Raw genomic sequence first — 11,361 nt, 5'->3', positions numbered from 1 at the left:
CTAGCATGTCCGGTACAGCAGCACTCAGTGGTGGTGTGACTTCGTTCAGGCCACGATAGTCTATTGTTAACCTCCACCCTCCGTCAGACTTTTTCACTGGCCATATGGGATAATTAAAAGGTGAGTGAATCTTGCTGATCACTCCTTGGCTCTCCAATTGATGAATCAGCTTATAGATGGGAACCAGGGAGTCTCGGTTCGTGCGATATTGCTGCCAGTGCACTGTTGTGGTAGCGATTGGTACCTGCTGTTCTTCGACCTGCAGCAAGTCCACAACAGAGGGATCTTCCCAGAGGCCAGGCAGGTAGACAGGGTAGACAGCTGTTTAATCTTCTCTGTGTTCACAGTGGCTACACTAAAAGCCCATCGGTATCCCTTTGAGTCCTTGAAGTACCCTCTCCTGAGGCAGTCCATGCCAAGGATACAAGGGGCATCTGAGTCGGTCACAATGGGGTGCTTTTGCCACTCATTCCCGGTTAGGCTCACTTCGGCCTCCAATACAGTCAGCTCTTGGGATCCCCCTGTCACTCCAGAAATACAGATGGGTTCTGCCCCTTTATAGCTTGATGGCATGAGAGTACACTGTGCACCGGTGTCTACTAAAGCCTTATACTCCTGTGGGTCTGATGTGCCAGGCCATCGAATCCACACAGTCCAATATACCCGATCGTCCCTTTCCTCCTCCTGGCCGAAGGCAGGGACCCTCTATTCCTGTTCCTGGTTGGAGTATTCACTGTCTGACCCTTTCAGGGCCAGCCCAGAAGTCCCCTCACCAGGATCAAGGGAGGTGATCTCAGTCCTTCTATGTCTGGGAGATCGCTGATTGCCGCCTTGTGTCTCTACAGCAACTAAGCTGACAGCCTTCTTGGGTGGCCCCTTCTTAACAGCTGTCTTCCCTCTCAGTTTGCATACACGGGGTTCCAGCTTAAAGGTGGGCTCACCATCCCACTCTCTCATGTCCTCCCCCTGGTAATACAAGAAGAACCAGAGTGTGCCACGTGACATGCGCCTGGGGCTCCCTTTCCCTCTGACTGGGGCAGGAGGGGATTGGCTCCGTGGGGCGCCCCTGACAGCCAAGGCGCTGGCCCGTGGGGATGAGGAAGGAGAAAGATTTTCTCCAAAATTTCAGAGCCAGGAAGATGCTCTCTCCACAGTTCGTGTATCCATATCTGGGCAATACATTATTACTAAGCTGTTTCCAATTCCTCTGTCAATTCCCTGTTTCTAGCAAGGGATCTCAGCTGTTGGGCTTCCTTACCTTCCGATTGCTGACTGTTGGTCCTGCTATCCCAGCATCAGAACAGCCAGGCAGCAATCCTCTCACCTGGCTGGCAGCTGTAAACTTTCCTCATGTCTTGAAGTTCTTTTGAGGTCAGGGACTGGGTAGTTTCCGCTTCTTGTGTGATTTCTCTCACTCATTCCTCCAATTTCTTTGCTGAAGGACCGACTTCCTGATCAGATCCTTCCTCCTCCTCCTTCTTTTCTAATCAGTGATATGGACCCATTGACCTCCTTGTCCACTGTTTCTTTTTCACTACTGGGACAATTAATGTAGTTGGTGTTTGGGTTCCTCTCTCAACCATGGTGTCCTCAGATGCAGTTTGGGTCTCTGTCTCAGCTATCGTGTTCTTAGATGTAGTTTGGATCTCGGTCTCAGTCATGGCATCCTCAGAGGTGGTTTGGGTCCCTGTCTTAACCACAGTCCTCTGAGAATACTGCATTGTGTCTTGATAGGCACAGACCAAGCCCCAGTACAGTATTAGAAGCTGCTGGTTTTCATTGTAGTTAGGCAAGGCACCCTTCTAACAGGTGGTGTTTCAGTTTACCAGGGTTACTTGCCTGTTCAGGTGCAAAATCCCAGGCTATGGGAGGTGATAACTGCCCTAGGCACCTGCCCAAATCCTTCCACACACCCTGCCACCTAGGGACCAGCTGCCTCAGGGCATGTTTCAGTATTGCCTCACCCAAAAGTTGTCTCCTCTTTCTTACACCAGGATGACACCAGATTCCACAAACCTGACAATAAGCCGACAGTGTTAATTAGTAGTATTAAACAGCTCACATAAGGGTGAGCAAGGACCTCAGGAGCCTGCATAATAAAACCACCCACATCAAATCCTGTGTAGGAAGAGGGAGATGTGTTCCCTCATCCTCTCCACAAGATAGCTCCCCCAGCACAGTAAGGGCATCAATGCCAGGGCCACGCACAGAGCCATTGTTTGTACTAGCATGTTCCCAAGCTCAGCAAAATAAGCAGTGCAGCAAGCAAAGTCCGTGACCCACACAGAAGCCTGCCAATTAATAACTACTATAGCTACAGCACACTCAGTTCAAAACTGCTGTTGTCTCAGGCCCCATGTTGAGCACCAAAAAGGACTGTGGTGGGTTGACTTTGGCTGGCCACCAGGTGCCCACCAAGCCACTCTATTACTCCCCCTACTCAGCAGGACAGAGGGGGGAGAAAATAAGATGAAAAAAACCTCATGGGTCAAGATAAAGACAGTTTAATGAAGAAAAGCAAAGGTTGTGCATGGAAGTAAAGCAAAAAAAAAAAAAGATTTATTCTCTACTTCCCATCAGCAGGCGACGTCCAGCCACTTCTTGGGAAGTAGGGCCTCAGTATGCGTAGCGGTTGCTTCTGAAGACAAATGCCTTAATAACAAATGTTCCCCCCCTCCTCCTTTCTCTTAGATTTTACTGCTGAGCATGATGTCATATGGTATGGAATATCCCTTTGGTCAGTTTGGGTCAGGTGTCCTGGCTATGTTGCCTCCCATCCTCTTGCCCACCCCTAGCCTACTGGCCTTTGCAGGGTTGGGGTTGGAGAGCAGTAGCCAAAACATTGGTATGTTATCAATACTGTTTTAGCCACAAATACAAAGCACAGCACTATGAGGGCTGCTATGGGGAAAGTTAACTCCATCCCAGCCAGGCCCAATATAATCTGTCAGTACCTTCTGAATCAAAACACAAGATTAGTAACCTGCTTCACAGTTACATCATCATTACTTTTTGACTACTTTCAACACTGTAGAAAGGCATATTTTTAAATGAGCAAAGTATCCAAGTATAAAGTGCAGACTTGACACATACAGTCATTAAAATAAAATATCCTTCAGGCAACATATAGACTGATATTTCAGCCAGGTTTTGTGTGTTACCACAAACCGGTCCAAAAAACTTTCTAACACCAATTTGGCATTTAGAAAGCAGGCATTCTTTATTGCAGCACTGGATGCATGGGGGATATCTCCACCTAACGTGCATACCGTCATACAAAACTACAGCACATTTATCAGGCTACATGATTAGTATAAACCCGCCTAAATTTACACTTATTGGTTAGTGATTAACATTGCATATACTATTGGTTTACTGTATTTAAATTAGCCTCACTTGCTATGTAAATTAGCACGCATGCTCCTTTCAGGTGGGGGGGGGGCAAATCTTTTCGGTCCTGAATTGAGTCGGTGGTTGCGATCTCCCCTTGCCGCATTTGCCTTTCACCCAGTTTCTGCAGTTTTATCAAACTTCATGCTTCTCTGGCCACCGTCCAGTCTTTGGTGCCAAGATATTCCCTTTTATTGGTCTGTTAGCTCTTCTTCAAGGCTAGAGCCATTAGTTTTCCACAGTTCATTACTTATACAAACACTTTCATATCTTTTAGCTCTCTCCCAAATTCCTTTCCCAAGGCACAAGTGGTTAGTAGTTTTGCTAATTAGAAAATTACTGTTTCTGCTTAGCTTTAGAAACTATTTACAACAGCATGTTGGTTTGCATGGTACATTCTGCATATGCACGCATCATGTGTGCACTATGTGTGGGTGCACGCAGTGTCTGTGAGCACTCTACATCTACGTACATGATACCCTAGCTAGTATGCCCATAGTGTTGGTTATAAAAAAGGCCTGACACGGGCACTTACCCAGTGGTAAACAGTGAGGGACCTCTGAAATAGAAGTTCTGTGATAAGAAACAAATCTTATTATTTTCCAAGATTTTACTTAATACAGTTTCTATCTGCACTGGTAAATTAGGTATGTAAGAAAGCCTATTAAAAAGCATGAAATAGGACCTATATCTTATGGGCTGGTGAGAGAGTGAGCAAGACAGTGCAGGGTTCTTTCTGGTCTCAATAAGAAAGGACACTAGCAGCGGCAGTTGTTGCCACATGCTGAGAGGAGTGCGAGGCTTGCCAGGTCCCCGGGGGTGTCTGAGGGGATTTCTGGGCCCCCCGACACCCTTGGGCTGTGTGTGTGGTGGGACCAGCCAGCAGGTGACAGGTCTCACGAGAGGGGCGGGCGAGAGTTGGGTGGGGCCGACAGTCCCCACGGGCAGTTCAAACCGTGGGAAGCTGCATATAACCGGCCCCTAGGGAGCGCCAGTGACCAAGGTGTGCAAATAGGGAATGGTATTGGCAGTTTCTGCGAGAAGGGCTGCTGCCTGCTCTGCTCACCTATAGGCTTAGGATGCAGCCCTGACGGTCACCCCAGCTAGCTGTTGACTGTGCAAACCTACCCAGCAGCTTGAGGTCTCCAGGGAACCAGAATTAGAAGGATTACATCTTTATAAATAAGTGGGCCATTTATTTTTTTTTTTTTCAGAACTACAAGGAGACTGTGACCTGCTGAGAGAAAATGGTGTCCACTTGCCACAACTGCAAGGCTGAGGCTGAAACCCAAACAGAAACACTACAGCCTAGCTATGCTGATGTCTCCACCCAAACAGACCTCCCAAGGACTGAAATAACTGTCCAGACCTCAGGTTGCATGGAGCTCCAGCACCTGGAAATCCCCCTGTAGTAAAGATAAGGGCTGGCGACCGGAAGATCACGCGCTGTATGGAAAGAGTTAAGGGTCGACCCTCCCTTGTCTCTGCCCCTTATAACATGACACGCCTACTGCTGGGAGTATAAAGCCCGGGTCGGCTGGAGATCTGGGGGGATAACCTTGATGTGTAGTGTTTGCTGTGTCACCCTAGCACATGAAGGCAGTGGTGGATGTCATAGCTGCAAGTGTGCCCAGCTAGAAGAACTCTTCAAACAAGTAGCTATATTACAAGAGGAGCTCAACAGGCAGCACAGTATCTGGGAACGTGAGTGGGAGATTGATACATAGTATTGTGTGCTGTCCCAGGGTGAGTGACAGCCCTGCCTTAAGGCTATGCAAGGGGAATGTAAGCCTGAATTCAACCTTGTGCTGACTGACACAAGTAACTCACGAGGTGAAGGAGACTGGACACTTGTCTCTGCTCAGGGCAGAATGAAGAACCTTCCTCCTTCCCCTAAAGTGCCCCTGCATAACAGAGACGATGCTCTGAGGGTTGGAGAATGAAGAGCATGCGAGTAACAAACAGGATCCAGGAGAAGCCGACCATACAAAGTTGATCCAACTGCCCACCCACTTTAGAACCAGTGCCACCAGAAAAGCATGTAAAGAATTAGTAATTGGAGATTCCTTACTGAGAGGCACCAAAGCACCCATTTGCTATCCAGATAATTTCTCTAGAGAAGTTTGCTGCATTCACGATGTCACTGAGAGGCTGCCGAGCCTGGTGAACCCTACAGATTATCATCTGCTCCTATTCTACATAGGGTCCAATGATACTGCAACAAGGCAACTTAGAACCATCAAAAGAGACTATATGTCCCTTGGAGCAATGTTAAAAGGATCAGGAGCACAGGTGGTGTTCTCCTCTATCCTCCCAGTCAGAGGAAGGGGTTCAGGAAGGAGGAGATGAATTTAACAGGTGAATGCCTGGCTGAGTGGCTGGTGCCATACTCAAGGTTTTGGCTTCTGTGATCATGAATCTACCTCTGAGAAGCCAGGTCTGTTGGGAGCTGATGGGATTCACCTGACCAAGTGGGGCAAGAAGGTCTTCACCAACAAGCTGGCCAGGCTTATAAGGAGAGCTTTAAACTAGACTTAGTGAGGGAAGGGGATGGAGTTTTGAGGAAAAGAGAAGAGCCAAAGGTTGCTGATGTATTAGGAACCAACAGGGAAACACCTGTGAAATGTCTCAAAGGAATTAGGTTGTGTTCCTCTAAAAAGGTGACAAGGTCTACAGCCCAGCTGAAATGTGTCTATACCAATGCACACAGCATGGGTAACAAGCAGGAGGAGCTGGAAGCCACTGTGCAGCTAGAAAGCTACGATCTAATCATTGTCACTGAAACATGGTGGGATGACTTGCACGACTGGAGCACTACAATCAATGGCTATAAACTGCTCAGAAGGGACAGGCAAGGAAGGAGGGGTGGGAGGGTTACCCTCTATGTAAAAGAATGGATTGACTGCACAGATTTGTCTTTGAAAAACAGCAATGAACAGGTTGAGAGCTTATGGGTAAAGATTAGGGGCCAAGCCAACAAAGGAAACCTCATGGTTTGTCTTTAGCACTTATGTTCAAGGGGTGTGTGTGCGGGTGGGGTGTCCTGCAGGATGGCACCGAAACTGTCACCTGACTCATCCCTGTGCCCAAATTGTGTATAAGGATTATACATGCATAATCTCAGGAATACTCACAACTCAAACATATCCTGCTGGCTATGAAACTGTTAAGGGATGTTAGGAGTGGCCACCTCTTCTAGCAGCTCCACCCCAGGACTCCTCCTGCCCTGCTGCTGGAGACTGGCCCGGTGCCCAGGGACTCTGGGTCTCTGATCAGACTGAGGGATGCAGTTGCCACTTTCCCAGTTGCAGGCTCAACCAGTAGCAAAGCTGAGCACATATCCCAGAGATACACACACAGGACATTGACATGGCCGGTTACACAGACTGCCACAGACAAAGTTCTGTTGTCAACAGCACCTACATATAGGATTCACATAAAACGTAAACACAGACAGCCAAGTCCCCTTCCTCCTCTTTGGCTAGTAAGGATACAAGTTCACTAGTGAAAGCACACATGCAACACTCCCTAGATTCACAAGCACATGCACATTCGTGGATCCCCTGAAAACTGGCACAGACCCTTCTGTCCTCTCAGTACCCCTGCCTGGATCCTGGCTCTCTTTTCTGCAACCTTCACCACTGTGGGGGTCGTTAGAAGCACTTGGCAGGAATCAGCCCAGCATGGTGATAGAGCATGTTTTTGTTTAAACTCCTTTACAAGGACACAATCTTCAGGTTTCAGGTTGTGGCATGGCACACCAGTTGGTACAGTAAACTAATCTTGGACCTGAGAAGACACTAGTTTGGCAATATTGGATAGCTCAATACAATAGGTGGAGGTAAACAAAAACTGTGAATCAGGGTGTATGGGGATAACCCTTGGTCTCCTGGTTTCCTCTAAGGTCTTCAGATTATAATCCTCCAAATCTGGATCTACTTGTAACCCTGCACCACCTGGGGTATAAGGTGGGGTGTCTGGCTTCACAGGAGGATTGGAATATGGGGGTAGGACTGGTGCAGTAGCACCAGGTAGTAAGCTTGGGTAGATTTAGGTGCTGCAGCTACAGTTTTAGAAGGATCCTTACTTTCATTTTCACCTAATTTCATCTTTTCAATTTGTTCTTTTAATTTTTGCATTAATATCCTGTAAGATAGCTACAATAGATTTCTGCTGGTGGTGGTTTTCCTCCTTATCCCACAAAAATCAAGCATCCTTTTTTTTTCAGTTTATTATCCTTGAGGGAAGTTAATTTAGCCAGGTCAAAGGTTCCCCAGTCTGGAAACTGCAGTTCTTGTTTGGCATAAGTACAACCATTCCACTGGTCGGCAAGTTGGACCCATTGCCTGCCCTCATTTTTTCCCAGTCATGCACCATAATTGTGGCACACGGAGCCTAATGGGCTTTCAGGATCCAGACAGGAAGAACCATGACCCATTTTCCCAATTTGTTTTTTACTTTTCTCAGTGAGGGAGTACAAAGCTAAGGCCTATGCACAGCAAAGGGATAGAAAGAGTAGTTCAGACATCCCTGAGAAGACAGAGCTTTGACTTGATCCCCTCAAAGCAAAAAGCTTTCAGAGCCTACTCACATTTGGCTTCTGGACCCTTATAAAACTGAGGGACCATGAAGCTAAGGCCTGTACACAGCAAAAGGATAGAAGCAAAGGTTCGGGTGTTCCTGAGAAGACAGAGCTTCGACTTTATTCCCCCTTTGACTTTATTCAGTCTGTTCCTGAAGGACTGTACCCCATGGAAAGGACCCACGTTGGAGCAGATCGCATGTGAAGGACTGTATGCCATGGGAGGGACTTCACGCTGGAGCAGGGAAAAAGGGTGAGGAAGGAGTGGCAAAGACTAAGTGTTATGAACTGACCACAACCCCCCATTCCGCATCCCCCCTGCGCCGCTTAGGGCAGGGAGGAAGGAGGTAGAAGAGTCAGGAGTGAAGGGGTGAAGTTGAGCCTAGGAAGAAGGGTGGGGATGTGGGGAAGGTGTTTTTAGTTTTGTCTTTGTTTCTCACCATCTTTTTCTATTTTAATTGGAAATTATTGGTTTTAAGAATTATTATAATAATTGGTTTTATTTTTGTAAATCATAGCAATGATTACAGGACAGAGGATGGATCAACAATAGGAACTGTGAATCTCTTGGAATGTCTGCTGTTTTGAGTTTTCAAAATCTTTTGAATGATTAATGCAATGCTATTTGAATAACTAGCAATTTTCTTTGGCTGAAACCCTATTTGGTATCAGTACAACTAAATGATGACTTCAAATGATAATTATCAAATTGCATTGTTGCTGGTTCATAATTGCATGTTTGTGTGTTGAGAGAGGGAGAAAATAAATTTTGTGTCACTGACCACATCAGAAGAATTGTTATTCTGAGTTCAGAGGTGGTTGGTTTAGACTTGAATTCAGCTTTTCCTTTGAAAATATGCTTTTGTCTTCATGGAGAACAACATGTTGTTTCTTAATTAGGTTTTGGTCTATTTTGTCCCCAGCACTTATCTGCTTGTCAAGGATATTTACAAAGACTGCCACAATCTAATATGAAAAATTTCTCATTAATTTCTAATTAATTTGTAGGATTGCTGCAATTAGAATTCACTTCTAACTTACAGTAAGTTTATGATGGTTCAGCTTTTACTTAAGGCTCGGGTGAAACATACTGTTTGGTCTTAATCCAATTAAATGTGTTCCACAGGATTTCTTCTAATGACTCATTCATAGCCCTACTGAATTGAAAAGGGTATGTGTAAATCAAAACTGAACTTAAACTGCAAGACTTTTGACTTCTTATCTGTACTGGTTTTGGCTGGGATAGAGTTAATTTTCTTCATAGTAGCTGGTATGGGGCTATGTTTTGGATTTGTGACTAAAACGGTGTTGATAACACACTGATATTTTAGTTATTGCTGAGCAGTGCTTACATAGCATCAAGGCCTTTTCTGCTCCTCACGCTGCCCTGCCTGCAAGTAGGCTGGGGGTGCACAAGAAGTTGGGAGGGGACACAGCTGGGACAGCTGACCCCAACTGACCAAAGGGATATTCCATGCCATATGATGTCATGCTCAGCAATAAAAGCTGGGGGAAGAAGGAGGAAGGGGGGGACATTTGGAGTGATGACGTTTGTCTTCCCAAGTAACCGTTACGTGTGATGGAGCCCTGCTTTCCTGGGGATGGCCCTAAACATCTGCCTGCCGATGGGAAGTAGTGAATCAATTCCTTGTTTTGCTTTGCTTGCATGTGCAACTTTTGCTTTACTTATTAAACTGTCTTTATCTCAACCCACAAGTTTTCACACTTTTGCCCTTCCAATTCTGTTCCCCATCCCACTGTGTGGGGAGTGAGCGAGCGGCTGTGTGGTGCTTAGCTGCCTACAGGGGTAAAACCACAACATTATCTTACTTCTAAATTGGTACCATGCAACATCTTTATATTCTAGTCATATAAAGAAAGAGCTCCTCTTTTTTTCCTTATTTCTCTTCTCTAATGAGGTCATACCAAAGAATGCAGGTCACACATACAGGATGGGAGGAAAGAGTGTACTTCTGGACAACCAACTACATACGTATTCCTGGTATAACATAATAGCTAAACAAGTTATGATGCCATAAACTAATGTAGGAACTTACGGGGTTCAGCTACTTTGAAGCATCTGCTTCTGTGCATGCCCTTGTCTTTCGGTAAATACAAGCTCATTTGCCCCTTAATGAGAGAGCATTCCCATAGCAAGTGATCTCACTTTACCATGGGAGGTAGAAGGAGTTATACCAGTGCAGCTATGAAGAACACATAATCTGTTAATTCAGAGTCCTTCTTACCTTATTTACTTGTTTGTGTGGCCATATCCAACAGTGATCTTTGTATATATAGCAGAGGAATATGAAATAGAAGAGAGAAGATATGTTACTGTCTGTAACTTGTTTGGAGGACCACTGTGACTGTTCACTCAACTCCTGCTTAGATTTTGGCTAACCCAGCTCATGCTAAGGCCTGATGTATGCTGGGAGCAGCGCCACTAGGTCAAAGGGAGAGCACCACATAGGCAGGACGGGTGGCCAGGAAGAGCTAAAGAGCCATTATGCAGCCATTATCACCTGCAGCTTGCTGTGTCCTGCAGCCATTATCTTTTGTCTGGCAGTTTCCTCAGTTTGTTCCACTAACTTATGGAAATGGTATAGACCAAACCTCCAAGCTGGAGGGTATAAAACATCAGCTCACCCAAAAAACTTTTGAAGTGGATCCAACAGCAGCTGGACTGCTGAGGCTTTTGTGTTTCCTGGTGCGATACAGGGGACGTCCGCACCATGACAGAGGAGGACGGATGAGCACTCTCACTGTCGGCTAGGTTACTAATTCTTTTCTTTTGCTCATAGGTGCACGATATTAAGAGTTACAGGTTATAAGTTATGAAACCTTATGACTTGACTGGAGAATAAGTGAATTCACGTGATAGACTAGTGTGGGCAAAAGGGGACTGAGCCTGTTTGTTGTGTTTGTTTACTATATTTCTTAATGAGATCATGAAATAAAGTTTAAATCACAGAGTACATTGTCCTGTAAATTTGAGAGATCCGAACGGACCTTGAGATATGGTTTGATAGATGGTTTAAATTGTCCCAGTTGAAGAATTTCTTAATCTTATTTTTCCTAACAACTTAATACAATCTATTCAGCCATAAGAAGAGTTAGCATGAGAAGGATTTGGACAGATTTCTTCAAAGAAGAGTTATTCTCTGGCTAGAAAAGGAAATGTGCAAGAAGCTGTAAGGTATGTTTTCTCTTTCCCATTTTGAAGGAGCTTGGTTATAATCAAACATCTTTTCTTTATTTGCGCTTTATGCTTGTGTCAGTGTTATGTATTTACTCATACAGGAAGGGCTGCCTCTTGGCTTTCAGAGGTCCATGTTATCACAGAATCTGTTTCCACTGAAATGATTCACAGAATTCCTATTGACTTCAGC

The sequence above is a fragment of the Nipponia nippon genome, unplaced genomic scaffold (assembly GCF_047370975.1).
Source record: "Nipponia nippon isolate SJK-2023a ecotype South Korea unplaced genomic scaffold, ASM4737097v1 scaffold_34, whole genome shotgun sequence".
NCBI lineage: Eukaryota > Metazoa > Chordata > Aves > Pelecaniformes > Threskiornithidae > Nipponia > Nipponia nippon.
This window is presented reverse-complemented; position numbering follows the sequence as displayed.